The sequence below is a fragment of the Monodelphis domestica genome, chromosome 4, assembly GCF_027887165.1.
Source record: "Monodelphis domestica isolate mMonDom1 chromosome 4, mMonDom1.pri, whole genome shotgun sequence".
In the NCBI taxonomy this organism is placed as follows: domain Eukaryota; kingdom Metazoa; phylum Chordata; class Mammalia; order Didelphimorphia; family Didelphidae; genus Monodelphis; species Monodelphis domestica.
In genome coordinates, this window is record NC_077230.1 from 408,107,148 (window position 1) to 408,130,232 (window position 23,085).

The following is a 23,085-nucleotide window of genomic DNA, read 5'->3' on the forward strand; positions in this document are numbered from 1 at the left end:
AGTTCTTCATTGTTTGGAAGTGGAGACTGGAGTTCTACTTGGAGTAGAGGCTGAAGAGAATCTGCTGACTGGACCTGAGACCTTATTCCTGGTGAGGCTGTTCTAAAATCTCTTCCTTTAAACTGACACGTGGTGAGTGAAAAGCTGACTCTTAACTGCTGGATTTTCTGGGGAAAAAAAAAAACAACTAACCTCAGGAGACTTACCTCTTGAGAGAGACTTCCCCAGGTCCTTGGCTTTGCTAAGAACTAAGGGAATAAATTACTTAGTGTTTAAGCTAGATATCTTATCCTATCCTTTCTCTGATTTTCTTACTTTACTCTTTCTACATTTTGTAAATAAATTATAAATAAATCTATTTGGAATAAATTAAATTCCTGGTGACCACACTTAAATAATCCAGTCTAACCCTTTTAAAATTAGCCCCCTTTCCCCCTTATAGTTATTAACTGTTTACTAAAAGTTCCAGAAGCCTGTCATATGTCTTGGAGGAGGGAACACCCAAACTACTATACTGATACATTCCCTCAAGGTCCAGAATATAATAACTAAGGGTAGAAGAAATAAATAGATTGGGCTTAAATAGACTGGAACACATATCTTCCATAAGAAGTGGTAAAAAGATAGCATTAAAGATGGGGTAGAATGGGGAAAGAGGTAGAAATATCATATAGTATAGCAAGAAAAATATTTAAATGTGAAGTCATAGGACTCAGATTCAAATCTTAGCTCTTCCACACCTCTGTGACCTTGGGCAAGTCACTATACCTAAAATCCATAGATAAAAAGCTGGGAAGTCTTACCACCTTCTGGAGTCATCTAGTTTATCCTTGCCTCCCCCCTTCCCCCATGAGGTAGCTAAGGCCTAGGGAGAGTTAGTTTCTTGACTAAGGTCACACAGGTTATAAGCAGAAATAGCAGTCAAGCCTAACTCCAGATTCCTGAACCAAAGTTCTTTCTACTGTGTATCATGGGCTTCAGTTCAGAGTACTTGACTCTAAATCTATGATCCTATAAAAGGAGAGTAAAACTGTGACTGCAAAAATATGGGTTTCAAGACTGTGAATTGCCCAACCTGTAAAGATAATTTTTAGCATCTTGATTTTATATAAAAAATGAGTGGTCACCATGAGAAAAATTCCCAAATATGAAATACCCAAGTCAGCTGGGTTTTATGGAGATTTTAATTAATATAAATGAAGGGATTAAGGAAAGAGAAAGAGACAGAGTTTTTAATCACTCACCACAAGATCTTTCCAAGCAAAACTCTAGTGTTCAGAGACCCAGCAGCCTCCTCTGACTCCTGACCTCCAATTCTGCTTCCAAAGCTGAATTAAATTGAACTACCTTGAACTGGCTTAGACAGGTTCTTTTAAAGACAAATTTCTCTTGTGTCACCTCCCCTAGATTTTCACATCTACCAATCACAGTAGATACTTTTCCTAGGACATCCCATTCTTAGCTTTTAGTTCTCACCTTCTCTGGGTAGATTATATCTTCTGAGTACTTCACACCTCTTTGTTACGCTTGCCCCTTGCAAGTTGCCTGACCTTTTTGTGATTAATTTGACCTTCATAGATACTTAGTACCCTTTTGTATTAGATCTAAAAATAGACCTAGCTTAAGGGCTTTTACCTCACTATAAGTATGGGTTAAGTAATTTTTCATTGTTCAGTAAGGAGTTTACAACTTTATCTTCCCCTAAAGTATGCCTAAGTATGGGTGGAGTAATGTTAGAGTTCCCAATACATTCCTCACCAAGTACCTCCATTGTTTAAATGGGGAATAACCTTAACCATAACCTTAAGATAATGTTCCAAGATAGAGTCTGAAAAAATTTAAGATTCACAAAAGACAACAAGCATATAATCCAAATATTATGCACATATGTGTGTTTGGGTGTATTCAGTTATTATTTTAGCTGTTTAGTATTCTCTGTCCTGATTTGGGATTTCTTGACAAAGATCTTGGAATGATTTGACATTTCTTTTTCCAGCTCATTTTGCAGATTGAGGAACCAAGGCAGAGGATTACATGACTTGCTCAGTGTCACCTAGCTAATTAAGTGTCTGAAGTTAAATTCAAACCAGGATAAATGAATCTTCATAATTCCTGATTCCAAATCCAGTGTTGTATCCATTATACCACCTCACTGTCCAAATATTTTATTTAAACTAAAAATAATTAAAAGAAACACAGGAATGCTGGTATGTGGGTAGTATAAAGAATGCAGAAGTTGGATCAGAAATTCACATCTCAGGTTATGTTATTTTGTGCGGCTGTGACATTGGGCTAATTCCTTAACCCCTGGAGTCTTCAGTTCCATCACACATAAAATGAGGGAATAGGATTCAATTCATCCCAGGATCCTTTGGGGGTTATAAATTGAGAAGCCAATGAGTTTCTAAACCAGTAGTTATAGACTCTATATATACCTTATGGGAGAGCATGTCTAGGAGTCATGGAGGAAGTGAAGGGGGAGATGAGTTTTATTTCACAGTAGTGAGGGAATACAAGCATCAATAAGGCTGGTAAGCCACCAAAGCAAAATAAATAATACTGCATGGTATAGTGAAGAGAGTAATGGCTGTAAAAATTAAAATTTGATCTCAATGATAAAAATATATTTTAGGAGATTTCTTGATGATCATTAGAAATAAAATAATAAAAGGGATACAAAATGAAGACCATGTGTCCATGGCTGATCAACCAGTTCAGATGCCCACCTTACCACCACCAAGCTTGCTGTCATCAAGCCAAAGACCCCAAGAGGACCACCCACAAGCTAATATCTTCTGACTATAGGAAGAATGTAACAATAGGAAGTCAGTGGGCTCCCGGGAAATGTAGTTCTTTTTTAGGGTAACAGATTTTGAATTATACATGGCCTTGGTATTGTAAAGATTAAAATTTAGGGGAGACTGAGGCAGGTAGAAATTAGTTTCTCTCTGCAAGGAGCATTATATTTTAGAGGTTTATTAAAGGTTAAGGATTAAAGAAAATACAGAATAAGAAACATGTGCCTAGGCCAGAGAGGCCTAGACAAGACCTCACCTACATTATGAAAAGAGCCATGTCTGCTCCAAAATGGAAGTCCAAAAGAGAGCACAAAAGCCTTTGCAATCAGATTAAATCCCTTCTCGATCTCGTCCCACCTGAGAATTCAGTGAGATTACAAAGCATTTTGGGGAAGTGGAGCAAGGGCTTGTGGGGATAGAAGTCGAGAGTTCAAGTCCATTTTTTACATTTCTCCATGTGATCATTTTTGGAAAAATTAATTTTTTCCCCAAAAGGATCATAAAAGCATAATCAACTTAAAAGATTACAATAATGTGAGGATAAGAGAAAAAAAGAACAAAACCAATAATTACTGGACGCATTGACAGAAAGCCAGTTAGGGGGCAGTCCACTTTGGCATGAAAGTATACATACAAATAAATGTTCAATCAACTACACCCAAAGTTCATTTTTGTGCAGCTTGTGGTCTGGAGGCTTCTTCATGGTGGCTTCTCCAACAGTTCAGTTTCTGGATTCAGAGAGGTAGCATCTTCTTTATCTAAAATTCTTCTCAAAAGGAATTTAAACTTTGCAATTAAAATAATATTTTTTTTTACATTTGCCCATGTTGTGGGTGATTGAAAAATACAGGATCACGTAGGGATCCATGGCTGAGGTATGAGGCATATGAACCAATTAGTAAGAGATATTAAAAAGACTTCAGAAAAATCCAAATAAAAAAAGAAAAAACTCTGGATGAAAATATAGACTATCAAAGTCTTATGTGAAAAAATTCTAAGTAAAAGAAAAATAAATCTATAACAGGTCCTTAAATCAGGGCCCAATCAAAATGATCTAAGCAATAATGCATTTACCCAGTCAGTAGCCAGGACTACAGAAAGGTACCACAGTATGAGAGGCAGAAAAGGAGATTATATGAGGCAAGGTTCCAGGGATACTCATCTGTGAGTATTTTCAGAGTGAGTGTGGACACAAGGAAAGCCTATGTCTAACAATGTTAAACACAGTAACCTTGAATCTTCACCCTAGATTCAAGACTTTTGTATTGGCCTAGAAGTGCATCAACCCATCCTGGATTGGCTTTTCTTTGGCTCTGTGCAATGGCTCTGTTGTGTATATCTTGTCCTGGAATCAGACAGAATCATTAAGCAAAGTCCCATAATTTTTTAAATAATTAGTGGCATCATTTTTATAGTCACAAGCTTTTGGGGCATGCATTGACAAATGTATCTTAAACTTATAGTACTGAAAAGTCAAAACCTTAATGCTGGTGACATGTGCTTTAAATATAAAAAAGAGAAAAAAATAAAAAAAAACTGAAATAGTATATTGCACATGCAAGAAAATATAATAATAAAAGAGCTTTAAAAAATTCAAAAATATAGCTTATAATCATTGACATTCTGTGTCAGCTAAGAGAATATAAAATGCAAGGCTTTCTCACCAAAAATGAGATCCATTTCCTCTTAATATCTGGCCATGATCACTGTGAGTAGAAGGCAAATGAATTCAACAAGGTAACAATTTTTCATTTTTAAAAATACAGTAGTACAAATATGTAGTTATCAATATCCTCAAAATTTTCAATAGCCCAATTAATTCCAATAGCAAACAACCACACACAGAAGTTGCTGTATGGCATTTTAAAAACCTATTAATTGATGGATATTTGTCACAATTTTTACAAACATAGCAATCTTTCAACCTTGGTATTTAAACATATTTTTAAACAAAGTAAAACTCATCTTGGGTTAAGAACATAATCAAGAAATCTATATATCATTCTGGTGGAAGTAAAATAGTGAGCTGAAGAGTATAAATAAAGGGGTGCTCCTTTTTGGAGGCTTTTTAGGGGTACAAATGCCCTGAGATTAACTACCCCAACTTCCATTCACATATTTAGAAATGCGGGAAGGTTGGGGGTTATAATTGTATTTCACTTCAGCTAGAATTGGCCTTACACCTTGTGGTAGGGGCAGGCAAAAATAATCAGAGATTGTTAAAAAAAATCCCAAAAATCATATTTTAAAAAACCCTTAAAATCATTTGAGGTATTTAGCACATTAAATTTTCCAAAGGTTGTTATATAATTGTAACCAGTTCTGATGAAGTCCATCTATCCTCTATGTGAGAATTTACAAAGGCAAAAATAGAAAAAAACTGTTTTTTTTCATATATGGGCTTAATTAACCTATGAATTTTTTCAATATGGTTATAGGGGAAAAGCAACAGAATTTAACAGTAGTTAAAACTCAGTACATTAAAATGAACAGTATAACAGAATAATATTGAATCCAGTAATATATGAACTTAAAATCACAGTTATATCTTCAACAAAACAATCTGGAAAAATGCAATAGAATACAGAGATTTTTATAACCATAGGAGTCTGAAATGCCTTAAAATATAGCCTCTTGTCTCTTTGAAGTTCTTTAGGTGTGTTTTTTCTTTGTTTGTTTGTTTGTTGTTTTTAATTATCCATTTAGATGCCTATTGTCAGAAGGCAGAGTGGTAAGAGCTAAGCATTGGGGGTTAAGGGATCTGCTCAGGGTCCCACAGCTGGGAAGTATCTAAGGCCAGATTTTAACCCAGGACCGCATGTCTTTAGGCCTGGCTCTCAGTTCACTGAGCCACCCGTTTGCCTCCCCAAAGTTAGCTGAGTCTTCTCCCTGACATGCAGGTGAAGTCAATAAAATTACCAGAACAGTCAAAAGGTATCCTTTTAAATAGCCCATTGATTTTTAAGTTTCTTTGAAAAGTCTGTTTCTTCTCTCTAGTCTCTTCCCCTCCTCTGATCCACTCCGCCCACGTGGAGCCCAATCCCCTGTTACCAGCTCGTAGAAATGAGTCCTGAGTGATCTTCTCCAAGGATCTGGGTGATGAGCCGGCTGGGTCGGAGGCTAGTTTTTGCTGGACTGGGATTAGCTGGGCCAGATGGGCAAGAGACCACTGGGGTGGGTCAGGGCAGGAACGCAGGGCCTGGATCCGGAGCACCAGGTGAGGACAGAGAGGGGTCAGGATCGAGGCTGCAGGCAGGAAGCGGCCAAGCCAGGTGGGGTGGGTGGGCAGCAAACGCAACAGGTCCGTAGCGAGCCTGTGAGCTATCTAATGGCTGGAATGAGCAGCAGCTTTGCAAGGGTAAAAAAAAAAAACACCTTGTCCAGAGAAAAGTGGATAAAAAAAATTTCTAGCCACTAGCTATTAAAAGCTGAACTTAAGATCAGAAAAGAATCAGAAGATTGAGAGTTGTTTCTCCCATTAGGTCGCCAACCATAAAGATTAACATTTAGGGGAGACTGAGGCAGGTAGAAATTAGTTTCTCTCTGCAAGGAGCATTATATTTTAGAGGTTTATTTAAGGTTAAGGATTAAAGAAAATACAGAATAAGAAACACATGCCTAGGCCAGAGAGAGGCCTAGACAAAACCTCACCTACATTGTGAAAAGAGCCATGTCTGCTCCAAAACGGAAGTCCAAAAGAGAGCACAAAAGCCTTTGCAATCAGGTTAAATCCCTTCTCGATCTGGGCCCACCTGAGAATTCAGTGAGATTACAAAGCATTTTGGGGAAGTGGAGCAAGGGCTTGTGGGGATTGAAGTCCAGAGTTCAAGTCCATTTTTTACAGTATCAAGAACATCTGTGAATCCTATCTTAGAAACTTGTCTCCCTGGGTGTACCTGGGCAAATCACTGTACCTATCTGAATCTTGGTTTCCAAATCTGTAAAATAGATAGAACCAAATTACCTCTAAGGTACAATCCAGATCCTATATGTATAGCCAGGTAATTGCTGTAATAGAAATAAATGTGATTGTTATGAAAATCCCTAAGGTATTTTGATAAAAATGGCAAGCTGGCCATTGAAGGAAGAATAGGATCTGGACAGCTGATGATAAGGATGGAGAAGAAGAAATAGAATCCACCAAATCATGGAATTCAAGTGTTTTAAGGTACTGACTTTCTAGATTGCCCCATTCTGGGTGAAGAACCCACTCTTTAACATATCTGAGATGTCATCCTTGTATCATTTTTGAAGATCTGGGAACCTCACCACTCTGATGTGGAGAGAATGAAGTGAGGCCTAAATTTCTATGATATCAATGTGATCATATGTATCCCCTTGTTTTCCTGATTTTGTTATCACCCCTGTCCCCATTGTATGTTATTTTTGGTCCTTTGAAGGACAAATTGACAGTTTTCTATTTTGCTAGGTGGTTTAGATCCTATAGCTTCTCACATGGTGCACATGGGAACTACTGTCATTTGAGCTGGGGCTAAGGTGTGTGTTCATCGTGATTGGACCTGTGCCAAATCAGAAAACCCCAAAGGAGGTCCAGTAGGAACAAGCACCAAGTGGGTGTACACAGCACTTGGAAAACAACTCAAATACAAGATGAACAGGTGTGCCTTAAAAGAACCAGTCTCATTTGGAACTGTGCCCTGCAAGAGTCTACCCATGTGACATTGCTCATATGTGGCTCTTCTTCCTTACTCCCACTGCTACCTCCCCAACACAAGCACCCACTTGGATGACTACAATAGCCTTACATAATGAAAACAATGAACTAACAACAGCTTTCTTCTTTTCTCTTTCTTCTCCTTCAAGACACCTTTCACACCCTCCTGGTATACTTTTTGTTGTTCTTTTTATACTGTCCCTCCTCTGCTCAAACATTTTCAATGGCTCCCTATTACCTATCCAAATGCAAACCTATTTGCTTCCCATTCTGAACCCTTCATAACCTGGTACCACCCTGTTTTTCTACATATGGTGCTTCTCCTCTGTGTTCCAGATGAACTGGACAGTTCTATGTCCCCTGAATATTCTTTCTCCCTTTCTGGCTTTTTATAATACAACCCCAGATTACTAGAAAGTTCTGCTCCATCTTCTCTAGCCTGACAATGAGCAGAATGCTGGACTTGGATGCAAGAAGACTTGAATCCTGTCAGATTTACTAATAGTGTAACTTTGTGCAATTAAATCTATTTACTCATCTGTAAAATGGGCATAATAACTATTATATCATTTTATAAGATTGTAGTAAGACTCAAAAAGATAATTAGTGAGTCAATAAACACTTATTAAGTATAATCTCTGTGTCAGAAACTGCTCTAAGTACTGTGGATACAAAGAAAGGAAAAGTCAGTCCCATCTTGCTAGAAGATCACAGTCTAATGAGGAAGGCAATGTGCAAACAACATCTGCAAATAAACTATATACCGAATAAACTCGCACATCATCAACAGAAGACAGGCAAGTGGCACTCAAACTAAGGGAGATTAGGAAAAAGATTTCTCTAAGAGGTAGGATTTTCGTTGGAATTTGAAGGAAGCTGGTGTGCAGTGTGTATAAAAGATGAAAAATGTTGAAGTTATAAAACACCAGCTATTATGATTAAATCCTCACCTGTCTTTCAACATGGGGCTCAAAAAGTCTCTTGAAGCTTTCTCTCATATATTCTGCCAGTGATGTTTTTTCCCCTTAGACTTGCAGTTTATTCTGTACCCCAATATGAATTTACCTGGTAATACTGTGGATTGTAATTATCACTGATGTTGATTTATCCTCTACTAGATTATAAACTCAATGAGAGGAAGTACTACTGAGTCTTATCTATCAATTAAAGAAAATAGCACACCTAATATGTGTCAAGCATTATAATAGGTGCTAGGGACACAAAGACAAAAACAAAGTTTCTAACCTCATTATATTTAACCAAGGGAAACTACATGCAAGGTTATACATAATAGTACACAGCACTTAGAGAGGGCTTTTAAGTTTGTAAGATGTCTTTACAAATAATATCATATTTTATTCTTACAACAACCCAGGGAAAGAAGTTATTACTGACATTTTATAGTTGAGGAAACGGAGGCAGAGAGATTAAGTGACTGGTCTCGGGTCACACGGGTATTAAACATGTTGTAGCTAAATTTAAATTCAGGTCTTCTTGATTCCAGATTTTAAATTCTAGCCACTGATATAGAGTATATAGAAATTATGTGTAGATGGCAAAAATTAAAAGGAATTAGGGATTCTAAGGGGAAACTAAGTAGCATATTGGGTAGAATGCAAGGCTTGGAATCAGGAAGACTCCTGTTCTTGATTTCAAATTAGACCTCAGACACTTATTAGCTGAGTGGCCCTGGGCAAGTCACTTAATCCTGTTTGCCTCAATTTCTCCACCTGTCAAATGAGCTGAAGAGGAAAATAGCAAACTTTACCAGTATCTTTGCCAAGAAAACACCATATGGGATTACAAAAATCATACACAACTGAAATGACTGAATAAAAGAATAATCATTCTAAGAGGTATAGCCTAAGAATGAAGGACAGTCTATGCCAAGGCATGAAGACAGAAGACAGAATGTTGTGTACCAACAACAGTAAGCAGGCCATTTGGGTTAGAATATGCAGATCATAAAGGCAAATAACTACAATAAACATGGAAGGTTAGTCTAGAGGGAGATTATTAAGGGTTTAAATGTCAAGCTGTAGAAACACTATTTCATTCTATAAGAAACAAAACTACTGGAGCCTTTTGAACAGGAGAGTGATGAAGTCAGACTTCTGTTTTATACACAAATATATCTTTTTTTTTTCCTCAAATGATACCTTCTCTAATTTGGAGAAGGTAAAGAAGGAAAGAGTTAACTGGACACTTCAAAATAACAAACAACATATATATGTATACAATATATGTGTGTATGTGTGTATACCTTTAGAAGATATGGGGAAGATGGATTTTTTTGGAAGTGGAGTTGGAGACTGGGGAGAGAAAAAAGCATTTATATGTGCCTACTATTATGTGCCAGGCACTGTGTAGGTATTTGATAAATATCTTCCTTGATCCTCACAACAACCCAGAGAGATATGTTATATGATTATTCCCATTTTACAGTTGAGAAAATTGAGTTAGGCAGAGGTCAAATGATTTGCCGAGGACCATGCAACTAATAAGTGGATTCAAATCCAGCTAGTAGGCTTTATTTGAATTCAGTTCTTTCTGACTCCAGACTCAATTCTATTACCTACCCATCTAGCTAACAGAGAGAAAAGTCTGAAGGAAAGATCAAGATTTGGGATGAGATATGGCACATTCTTTGACTGAGAGTCACTGGATATGATGAGAATTGGATATATTAAAGAGCTGCCCATGGAGGTAGTACCTATATGATGACTGTAAGAGTTAAAATTTAGGGAAAACTGAGGCAGGGTAGAAATTAGTTTCTCTCTGAAAGGAGTATTATATTTTTAGAGGTTTATTGAAGATTAAAATATAAAGAAAATACAAGTAAGAGAGGCACGTGTCTAGGCCCAAAGAGCCTATTCACGACCACTCACATCTTGACTGCTAGGTGCAGAGCGACATCTGCTCCCAAGAGGAAGTAGGAAAGAGAAAAAAAGAGCCTTTTTACAACCAGATTAAATACCCCATCTCACTCTAGGCCCAGGTGAGGTTACAAGGCATTCTGGGGAAGTAGAGCAAGGACTTCTGGGGATTGAAGTCCTGGTTTCAAGTCTCCATTTTTACATGACCAATAGACTGAATATGTTGAGTAAATGAAGTGAAGGACTTAGAATACCCTTATAGTTGCAAAGAAAGTTGTCTTGAAAAATGATCATGTCATCGGAAGAAAGAGGGAAGATATAGAGGGAGAGGAATTGGGTTTGATATGCTTAAGGGACAAATAGGGAGACAAATTGAATTAGCAGCTGGAGATAGGCAACTTAAGGTCAGCAAAAAGACTAATCCTGGGTTTATAGATCTTGAATAGTCTTTATAGAGATGATAATTGAAATAATGAAAGTTAATGTGATTACCCAGAGAGAGTATATGGACAAATAAGGAAAAATAGCCCAGAACAGATCCTTAGAGAACAGGAATGAGCATGTAAAGTTAGGGAATAGGACATGGATGATGTACCAGTAAAGATACTGAGAAGCAACCAGACATTTAAGTGGAGAACCAAGAGAATAGCGTGATAGAAACTCAGAAAAGAGGGAAGATCCAGAAGGGAGACTAGCCAACTATTGTCATAGACTGCAAAAAGGTCAAGAAGTTTAAAGACTGAGAAAAGGTCATTGGGATTTGTCAATTAATAGATCATTGATAAGTTTGGAGAAAACCATTTCTTCTGAGTAAACAGAATGGCAGCCAGATTGTGAGGAGGAGAGGAGTGAGAGAAGAGGAAATGCAGACAAGGAATGCAATGACAGCTTTTATGTTTTTGTTTTCCCTAGGGGTTGGACTAGGAAAGGGAAGAAAGATATAAGATGAATGGTAAAGTTAAGTGCTTCCCTGATTATTTGCTGTTTAAGAATGAGGGACATTTTTGCTGACCACCACATATAGAAAGCTTGTTTCTCTCCTACGTCTTAGTTATGTGCCCCATGGTTGATATTTAATAAATTAAAAATAAACTAATGTCATTTAGCTCTCACCTGTGGTTCCAAGAAGCCACATCCTAGTAAACCATCTTGGCAAGAGGATTAAACCAGGTTGAGAGTATCTGACAGGTTGGTGAGTTAAGAGAAGGTGTCTATACCATGCATATGAAGATTACCCCAGCAGAAGAGGCAGATGAGGACGGTTTGTTTCAGTGGCCATGAAGGAGGCTGAAGTAGATACTATGGATTTCTTAGAGCTTGATTAGACATTGAAGATGCCAAGATAATCCACTGAATCCTAAGCCATCATCAGTTGTCTTGTTTTGTCTTGCTACTGGACTTCGATGACTCTGGAAGGGAGAGTGAGACTGATTACTCTGTACAGCTCTGCCACACTTAAGTCCAATTTATGTGTGAATCAAAAGACATCACCAGTGATGTCATTTTGTTTCTCTGAATACAAAGGACAAAACCCAATAAATCAATGAATTTTAAGTAAATAAATGCACGTGAATTGGGATTTAGTAACAACAGTTGCTGTTACTTCAAACTTGTGATTGCATTGATGTTATTTACTCCCTGTGAGGAAAACACCTCTTCCAATGCAGATCTGAAACTTATTGTCTTAAAGAGCCGTCTGTGGGCATTGAGATGTTGTGACTTGATAAAGATTTCATGGGTAGTGTGAAGATGGGATTAACTTTCCCCTGCCTGTTTTTAGATTCAATCACCAGAAGTGTATATCCCCCATTTTATTCTTAAGTGGGGGAGGTCTGTGACCCGCATGTGCTAAAGTGGGTGATGAATCAGAAATGACTGTCTTCCCCCTGGGCAGTCCTAAGCAAAGCTAAGGCTACAATTGGTCCACATAAAGTGGAAGACATGTACAGGAAGTGATGCAAAGAAGTGTCTTTAAAAGCAGTTGCAACTTCCTGTGAGAGGGAGTTCTTCAGAATTTAGAGTTCGAGATCAAGGCTGGTGAAGAATCTGCTTTGTGGACTTGAGACTCTGAAATTTGGTGAGACTGTTCTTGAATCTCTCCCTTTGAACTACCATGTGGGTGAGTGAAAAGGCTGACTTCTTTCCTGACTTTCTGGAGAGATAAGCATCCCAAGAGCCCCCTGTTTTGGAGGTCTCATGACTAGAAACCTTGCTTAGTTTACCTCTGGACCCCTCTTTGCTGGGGTCTCAGAAGCCCTGCCTGGTTCAAACCAGACCAGAGTAATTATCTATTCTACTCTCTCTCTCATTACCCTTACTTTCACTCTTTCTCCTTTTGTAAATAAACTGCCATAAAAAGTCATTCAGGCAATGCAATGATCCAGAAAAATTCAGAGGGACATATGAGAAATAATGCTATCTGCATTCAGAGGAAGATCTGTGGGAGTAGAAACACAGTAGAAAAACAATTGCTTGATCACATGGGTTGATGGGGATATGGTTGGGGATATAGACCCTAAATGAACATCCTATTGCAAATATAAATAATTTGGAAATGAGTCTTGATCAATGACAAATGTAAAACTTAGTAGAATTGCACATCAGCTATGGGAGGGAGTTAGGGGGAGGGAAGGTAAAGAACATGAATCTTGTAACCATGGAAAAATATTCTAAATTAACTAATTAAATAATCCCCCCTCAAAAACAAAGCCATTCTGATTTGAGTAACATATTTTCGGCAATCACATTTTTATAAATTTAGCTCAACCTTAATTTTAACCCTTACAATAGTATCTCAAATGGAGGATCTTCAACTATGTCTTCCTGTGGTTTGTGCTATAACACCTCTCTGCAATGACTTAATTAGTCATGAATCAAGTCTTCCAAACTGGCAGATGAGAACTGGAGGATCATTTCCCATGGTTCTCAGCTTTGGTCAATTGGCACTCAGTGCTCATCATTGCAAAGACCCTTCCTGCTTTAGCAGAAGTTTCTGATTGGAATTGCAAGCAAACCAGAAAGGGAGGAGATACTTAAACACATCTTAAACCATGGAAAGTCTTGAACTTGAATGAATATCTGATAATGCAACAAGGGCAATGAGTTCCAGAGAGTGTTTGAGTCAGAAACTATTAATAGAAAAATATACTCTCAGACAAGCAAACTACATTCTCTCTCTTCTTCAAATTCATCACAGACTAGAAGAACCATAGATTTCCAAAGGACTTACAGAAATTTATTTTTTGTGAGATCTTAGATTTAGAACTACGAGGGACCTTAAGAGCCACCTATTCCAATCTCTCAATTTCCCAAAGTAGAAAAAAGGGGGAAGAATTGATGGTTCAATTCCCATACATCTGAACATATGAATGTCTTAAACCACTCAGAGTATATGATTACTTAACCAAAATATTCTATCAAATTAGGGTGTTTATTAAATCTCCCAAGTGCCTGAGCACCTTGATATCCTATGGAATTATGAGTTTCTACACAGTATTTCATCCTGGAAAGAATACAGACTTGGAGTCAATAGACTTGGGTTGGTATTCAAGCTCTACCAATATTGGCAAACAACATGGTGTAATGGAAAGGACCACTGACTCTGGAGTCATGACACGGGTTCAAATCCCAGCTCCCTTATTATTTATGTTACCTTGGGTACTTAATATCATTGGATTTTAGTCTGTTCATCTTTAAAACAATGAGATTAGAATATATTGATTTCCAAGAGCCTTCCAATACTAAATTAATGATCCTATGATCTGTGCAACATTAAGAAATTAATTTACCTTCTCTGGCTGTAATTTCCCTTTCTACCAATAAAAGGAATAGTAATTGAACTAACATGGTGGTTTTGAGAAAAGTGCTTCATAAGTCTTAAAGTAAAATATAATTGTGAATTACAATACCACCACCTCCACTATCACTGTCACTCTATTACTACTACTACATATTATTGCTACTGCTACTACTCCTACTACTGATAATCCTACTACTGATAGTCTTCCTCTTCATCCTCCTCCCACTACTACTACTACTATTACTTTCTACAGGGAATAGTTATTTTAAGATGAAATAAGAAAAACTTCCATGAAAAGTGGGAAGAGTCCCATTTTAATAGTATATAAATGATGCTGACAATTTGATTTATTGGTGCTCTCTGATGTTCATTGTCCACTACTGTCTTCTTAAGGTAACTCATTTCTAATCAAGGCTGGTTGCTGTCAACAAGGAAAGTGATTGAATAGAAAAGTTACTCCCATTGGGCGAAAAAAGTACAATTTAAGCTCTGTAACTACCCAAAAAAGAGTGATAGAAAATCCAAGGTTCAAATTCCATCTCCCATATTTATTAGTTTTGTGACTATGGCTTTCTTACTGTCCTCATCACTAAAATGGCAAATAATCACAATAATAATTATATCATAGAGTTTCTGCAAGCTTTATTGGATCTTCTATACAAATTTGATGAACATCTCAAGGTCCTCCAAGTTCAACCCTCTCATTTTACAGATTGGGAAACTAGGACTGAGAAAGCTGAAGTGTTTTAGATAAAGTTAGTAAATGTTAATCTGAATCCAAAACCAGATTCTCTTCCCTCAAACTCTGCCCTCTTCCTTGTCACCCAATTGCTTCTTAAGATATTACATTTTCTAAATACCCCTGGGCTTTGGGATCTCATCCATGCCAATCTTCCCTCCAGTGAGGCAGATTATAGACTATCAAAGTTTACCCATCATATATGTTGTTGTTGTTCTCTAATCTTTACAGTCATGTCCAACTTTTAATGACCCATTTGGGGTTTTTTTTTGGGGGGGGCAAAGATACTGGTGCAGTTTGCCACTTCTTTCTAAAGCTTATTTTATAGGTGATGAAACTAAATAAAATAGGGACAAGTGTCTGAGAACAAATATGAACTCAGATCTTCCCAATTCCTATATCATATATCACCATGCTCTCACATTAATTTACCATTCAACATTCTTGAGGCCTGCTTCCTATTCTTCTAACATCTGGAAGATACAAATGGTACATTATGGATTCCCAACTATCATCAATCACTCTGGATAGTTGGACAACCCCATATTCTCTTCTATCAGAATTTATCAAAGATGTGAATCTTGAGATAATATATGTACAGTGCTTTGTGAAACTTTAGGCATTATAGAAATATCAGATATTATTTTTACTAATAACATTAAAGATGTGGAGAATTTAATGATCCACCAATGAGCTTTTCAGAAATAGCATGGGGTGCCAGAATTTTATTAAGAAAGAGAATATTGCCCATACTGCACATGTCAAAGGAGAAGGGAGAATATTTGCTTGTGAGCAACATCACGATTCTACTAGTTATTTACATGAATTGAATAGTCTCTTCAGAAGGGAGTTAGGGAATGAGAACCTGACCAATATTTAATGAAAGCTGGATTTTCCTTTTGTCTCCTAATTTACAGTTAACTTGAACTGCTTAGAGCAATGCTTCCTAGCTCAGGAAGTACTATTAACAGTGCAGGATTGAGGGTAAGGGTGGGGGAAGCTGATGGGTTGCTGTATACCAACCATTGCTATTTCCAACTTTATTTAACTCTCACAAAATATGCAGCCTGACTCAACAAAATGAAACATTGAATAACCCTGCTAAAACAGGGTAAGTGCAGTTGCTGTGATGGAGGAAATACAAATTAATTTACAGGCATTAGAGAATTCATAGGAGTTTATGTGTCATGATGTATTTTCTCAATCAACAAATATTAAGAGTAAAACTACAAACATGTGGACATCTGTGAAATATTTGTGATGTTAAAAAGGGACTCTCATTTGAAAAGTCTAGGAACCACTAAGCAGGATATGAAATTCTGCATCCAAATTTTAAAAAGCCATGCATTTTGGTTTCCAGTATCTGTTGTAGATTCATTTATGACAGAGAGTAAGATAATTTTAACCCCCCCTCTCATTGTCCTTTGTCTTCCTTTCCCTTCTTTTCTCTTCCCTTTCCATTACTTCATTCTCCTTCCCTCTGTTTTTCTCCCCTCCCTCCCTCTGTTCCTTCCTTCCTTCCTTTCATTCTTCCTTTCTTTCTTCCTTCCTTCCTTCCTTCCTTCTTTCCTTCCTTCCTTCCTTTTATCCTTCCTTCCTTCCTTCCTTTTATCCTTTCTTGCTTCCTTCCTTCCTTCCTTCCCTCCTCTCAAAATTTCATTTATTACATATTACAATATTATATACTCTTTCCTTTCCTCATTTCTCTATCAATCTATCCATTCTGGATATCCATCAGTAAGTGAGAAATCTCAATTAATTTGACTATGTCACTGACACCTTCATTCTCCAATCATTCCATTTCTTACTTAACCAAAGTTCTACTTGGTTTCCATATCATCCTTGTGATTAACTATCTCCTTTTCATGTGACTCCTTTGGTATACTGAAGATCATTAATGCAGCTTCTCCAACATCCCAAGAGATTACTTTCAGAAGGAAACATGCTTCACTCAACTTTTCCAAACCCTCTAGTCAAGACTCAGAAATATATGTTTGTATGTGTGTGTGAGAGCATGTGCTACACATGTGTACACATCATCTTTCTGGATTTGTGCTGAAGTAGTGGATAATAGAGGAAAAAGAATCTCTTTTACATCATTTCTGAAAAATGGCTTAGAAGCAATTGCTTGAAGATCTTAGTAATGGGGAATCCAGAATTTCTTGAGGCAGCCCACTCCACTTTGAAACAGATCTAATTATTAGGATTTTTTCTCATACAAATGGTTCATATTTTTCAGTTTTTTCAGTTGTATAAAACTCTTCATGACCCTATTTAGGGTTTTCTTGGCAAAGATCCTCGAGTGACTTGCCATTTCCATGTCTAGCTCATTTTTTTTTTGGAAGAGGAACTGAAGAAAAATGGGGTTAAGTGACTTTCACAGGGTTACACAGCTGTATCTGAGGTCAGATCTGAATTCAGGAAGATGAATCTTCCTAACTCCAAGCCAGGCACTGTGAATTTTAAAAGTCTCTATCTTGGTCTAGCACCCAAAAATTGTGCACACCCACACTACACGGGCATGTGCTAGTCAATGACAAATCAGAAATAACTAACTGCCCACCTGGGCTGTCCTAAGCCAAGCTAGAGCCAACCATTGGCATTTGTGAGACACAGGAAGTGAGGTAGGGAACAGCCTCTGGAATTCGCTCACTTCCTGTGGAGAGAGCTAGACGCCAGTTGGTGTGAGGAGCTTGGACAGGGAGGACGCCCGCAGACAGCTTTCCTTCAGATCACTCATGTGAGTTAAGGACTGATTCTTTCCACCTTGGTCCTTTGGGCCTAAAACTCCCTCTGCCTTGGTCAGAGGTTGAGTAGCCCTTTTCCCTTTTCTCTTCTCTCCTTCTCTCCCTCTCCTTTCCCTACTCCCAGTGTGATTAAACCTCCATAAACTTCATTCTGACTTGAGTGTTTCATTTTAGGAATTTCATAAGTAAATTCCTTGGCGGCCATTGTTCAATATTACATAAATCCTGTAGCCACATTTTTAACCATTACAGTTGCTCAGTCTACCCTTATTCCCTAAAATTTCTACCATTACAGCACTCTATCCACTCTTTATGCTACTTCTATTTATCCTCATTCTATGCTGTGTGTCCTGTTGAACAAATCAAAACTTTCTTCTGTAAGACAGCCCTTTACGTACTGGAGGGCAATGGTCATTTCCTTCTGAAACTGGACAAGAAAAACCAAGATGACCCCTACTGTATATTTTAAAACCACTCCTCAACGTGGACATATATTAAGGGGTTTCAGTTTAGGAAATTGTCTTCAGGTTCCAAATGCCCCATTTCCTTCATTTTCTCCCAGATTACTCCTATTTCTCCACAGCTCAACAAAAATATCTTTTCATTTAAACATTTTTGATTTATCTGATAAGCCTGCTCTAACTATCAGTTTCTCTACTTCCTCAAAGTACAATTGAAGAAGAAGAACTACTCTAAGCAAGAAATCTTGCTTGCTACATAAGAAGGCGAGGAGAGCATCTAAATGCTATTGGCCCAATAGTTCAGGTGAGAATTATAATTCCCTTTTTTCAATTTTCTCTATGTTCCCTGATGTATAAATGATTTGAGAATGTTCCAGATAAGGCAGATGCCTGTGACTCAATGGACCATTTAAAATATATTTATTTATTAAAAGTCATTTATTAATTTTTTAGAACATTTTTCCATGGTTATATGATTCATGTTCTTTCCTACCCCTCTTCCCCCCTCCCTGAGCTAACAAGCAATTCTATTGGGTTATTCATATATCACTGCTCAAAACCCATTTCTGTATTATTAATATTTGCAATAGAGTGATCATTTAAAGCAATGGACCATTTTTTTACATGCACCAGGAAGTGGATGATTTAATGTCATCAATTGCCCACACAACTTTGGAGGATATCTACTGACCTGGAATGAGGTGAAGGATTTCCATAGAATGACAATAAAGTGGCCATTGCTCCCTTCCTATTCTAGTACACATTCTCTAATCAATAGATCTTATCAAAAGGAACAGGGACCTCTGACTCTCTCTACATTTGGACACATCTGTTCTGGAAGAGATACTCATTCACCTAAAAAGGGGAAAGGACACACAGAGAGGGAAATAACCCTAGATTTCATGATCACCTCATTGAATCTTTTATTTTATCTGCTACATGGTTGTATTCCCCACAATCCTTAAAAAATGAACAACAACAGAACCTGTGAACCTGCAAAATGACCAAGGTTATGAGTTGATTCAAAGGATTCTCATCTCACAGAATCTTCAAAGCTTAAAAGGGCTACAAAATGACTAAGATCCCAGAGCAGAACCAAAAGACCCCTGTGGATTATAACCACTCATAACAATCAACTCAGACAAAGAAATACCAACATGGAAGCTTCTGAACAAATGATGGTGATACGTGAACTTTTTTGAGGGAAACACCTGGGGAAGAGTTTTGTGATAGTGATAAAAAGTACTGAATTGTGGTCACCAGAAAACACATAAAGATTATCCTTAAAGAGTCTAGCCTTATTTATTGAAGGAGATCTAACCTTATTTATTGAAGCCTTATTTACAGAAAGAAATGGTTGAAAATGTGTTAACTTATTGACTTCAGGTTAAAGAAACTAATTAGTAACTAAATTCTAACCCTAATTAGAAATTATACTATGGGTGGCCAAAATTGTTGTTGTTTGTTCTTCATTTTCCAGCAACATCATGGGATGATGTCTTGAACTGCTTGTGATTTGCACAAAGTCATCATCTTCACACTCTATTCCAGAGTTATCAAAGTCTAATGGCATGACTAGTCAGGAAGACTGGTCATGGTCCAGAATGAAGTATATGACCTTGAAATCTTCAGAGCCTAAGTTCTAAGGGCTCCAGATACCTGCTTCCAATTACCTTAGAGGCCATTGGAACAAAATATTCTCATCCACTCCTTCTTCTGAGGTAAGTCTTCACATGCTTTGAGTGAGCATCCCCTAACTCACTGATAAACATTAAGTCTGTCAATTAACCTCAAACTGGTTTAACCCTTCTGCCAAGATGGTTTTACTGGGGTGTGGGCAGCTTTTTGGAACTGAAAGGTGGACATCAAGGTGGGTAATTAGCCCTGAAAAGTTCTTAGCAAGCTCCCACATCAGAGATGCTAGTCCTCCCTGAATATCCCATACACTCCAACTATTATAAACCATAATTATACATCAAAACTTGTTAAATTAATTTTAACTTCATAAATGAATAAAAACAAATTAATATACTAAGGATATGTCCATGTTTATATTTGAGAATTCAACAAATAACTTTCAATGGAACTGCTTCATTGTCTCAGATGAAACTATCAAAACAAATACCTAATAATAACATTAACCCATAGAAATTTAATAACATCTGTAATAAATAGACTTCACCTTACCAAATATCCATGGTTCCCAAACTACATGGAGATAAACATTTTGAAAATATAAGAATCCAGTGAAAGAAATCCAAATCATATTGGCACAGGAGGAGGTCCACATCATCTTGGTGATTCTTGGAATCATCTCATTGCTGCACAAAAGATGAGCTTCTATCCAAATTCTTACTCAGTTGCAAAAAGCAGTCATTTTATCCACCTTTGCAATAGTCCACAGCACATTAAATGTGTAGGGTCATGTCTCATAAAGCTCTATTCTCAGAGAATAGACTGTGCATTCCCCCTGCTGCCAGCTCACGTATAAGAGACTGAAGAGCTCATTTCCAGAAAGGTGTGATAATATATAATAGAAAGTTCCTGCTCTCTAATTCAATGCATCTGAAAATGCCTTGACTATTCCTAGCCCTCTTACCATATGAAGAAGAGTTTTTTTGATTGGCTGCTGATTCTGAACTGTGAATTCCTTCAAAAGACACTAGCTGGCCAAAGTGTTTTCTCTTTTCTGCCTACCTATATTTGAGTGAGGAGGAATTGATTACTTGAAGTCTTCACTGTGGAGAGAGTCCTCAGTCCTTTCCAAACACAAGGCACCAACCAAGTGGTCTGCAAACACACAATCCTACTGTTACTTTTGTCTCTCTTCTGTCTACTTTTTCCTACTTTAAATGAAGCAGTATTAGAAATGGTAGAGGTCTATGAGGTGTCTAGAGAGAATGATCTCTAGAATGATCTATTGTGATGGCTTGCCAAACCATTTTCAGTTTTGCTTGTATATCTTTGGTGTTCCCTTTTTAACCAACTCTCACCTGTGGCTCCAAGAAGCTGTAGCATTTGCAGGGACCACATTCTGGTAAAACCTTCTCACTTTGTTGGTAGATGGGCTAAAGCAGCCTGAGGGTAAGCAACAGACCTCAAACACATCATTGAGTTACCAGTTGTCTACCCCAACCATGTGAAGACTTTTTCTTTTAGAATAGATGGTTCAGAGAGTGACTGAGGCAGGGGCTGTGAAGCCCTTAAAGATGTGGTCAGACATCAGAAGATACCAAGATCATTCACTGCATCAGTCATCTTGACTTTTGTCTTGATTTTGTACAATTCTGCTTCATTTAAATACAATTCACCAGAAAGGTAAAAGATTACCATGTGATGTCACTGGTCCTCCTAGATACAAAGAATGAACATCAATAAATTACAGATGCTTATGACCTTGTGAATTTCAGAAGTTTAGAATAATGAATGCCAGAAATATGGGAACTAGAATTCAGGATGAGGTATAATGGAATCTAAGGACAGACAGAGCAATAGCAGAGGCTCTAAACAGATACTGACTTGCTTGACCCAGTCCAGCAATGGTAAACAACCAACACATTTCCAATGGCAATGCCCCATTCTGAAATTAACTTGTAGGGAAACTGCTTGAAGTATGAATTTACCCTCGTAAGGAACCAAGGTAGAATATAGGAGATTTTGCCCCCAGATGCTAGAGGACAACATGGTTCTGTTATTCTATATTTTCCCCAATAAGTATACTTTTATAAGACTTGATTGATTATTTTTTTGCTATTTATGTAATTGATGTTGATTAGTTAATTATATTGTAATGGTAATCAATAATAGTGAGAGATACTAACTATAAATATTAAAAATTAGAAAAGGAACTTGAGCTGATAGCATCAGAGAACTATACTCCTCCCCCCAAACTCTTGGAAATATCTCTAGAACACCGAAAGGAAGATGTTTCCTTGCTGTAGGGTACCAGATTCATCATTGTATGTGAGTTGAGATGAAGATCCACAGAGCTTAGAAGGAATGTAAAAGAATATCAGGACTATTTCTATCTGAATTCCATTAAAATGAGAATTAGATTAAAAATAATCCTAAATACATTAAATACAGAGAAATACTTCTAAAAGTTGCATCACTTCACAAAACAATAGTAAAAGTTAAGTATAGGTGCTCACCCATATTTGGTGCAGGTAACTAAAACATGATTTATGACTATATTGAGCATATGAATCAGCTCAATTCCAGAGTGGAATCCAAGGGCTCTCCATGGACAACAGGTGCATAAACTTAACTAATAATATTTCAACAATGAAACAAAAAATAATGACTGAATGATGGGAATTTCTTTCTAGAATCAAGGGATTTATGATAGAAATTCAAAATCTTATAATCATTATCAAAAGTTATAAACAGATTATTCCTAAGAAGCCAAATATATTTTTCAACAAAGGTTATACAAGGAAATGTTAAAACTGTGTAAATGTATAATGATTTCCTTTTGGAGTGTTTTGCTCTAAAACTTCTAAAGAAGAAAAAAGACACCAAACATGAATGATTAGCATTAAAACTATAACCACATCACCAAATTGAGTTACACTGATGATTACTGTAGTACTGAAGAAAATGTGCTTCCTACCAAATGTCTAGCAAGTCATGACCTGGTAATCAAAATTATTCATCAGATATATGATATTATTAATTAACTAATAGAAGTTTGTTAATGGTAAATATCACAATTATATCCCAGAGAATAGAAGAAAAAAATGATACCAAGGACAGTACATCAAATAATCCAGATCTCCAAACTACAAGAAATGAATAGATTAACAAGAGAAGAGATCAAAACCATATCAAAGGGGAAACTAGGTGGATAGACTGTGTGTTATCCCTGCTTCTGGGTCATGTGCAAGAGTCTGAGGAACTTACTTCCAGAAAGATGTGAAAACATAGAGATCCAGGCTTGGAGGTAGAAGGTCCTGGTTTCAAATATGGCCTCAGATACTTCCTAGCTGTA

General features: G+C 37.2%; 1 long non-coding RNA gene across 1 annotated transcript; it reads left to right on the forward strand.

Moving 5' to 3' along the window:
- The first annotated feature begins 2 nt into the window (after positions 1-2).
- LOC103097243 (uncharacterized) lies at positions 3-21,756 on the forward strand. Its single transcript, XR_008911589.1, has 3 exons — positions 3-132; positions 6,848-6,966; positions 18,303-21,756. It is a non-coding gene; the product is annotated as an uncharacterized LOC103097243 (long non-coding RNA).
- The last annotated feature ends 1,329 nt before the right edge of the window (positions 21,757-23,085 follow it).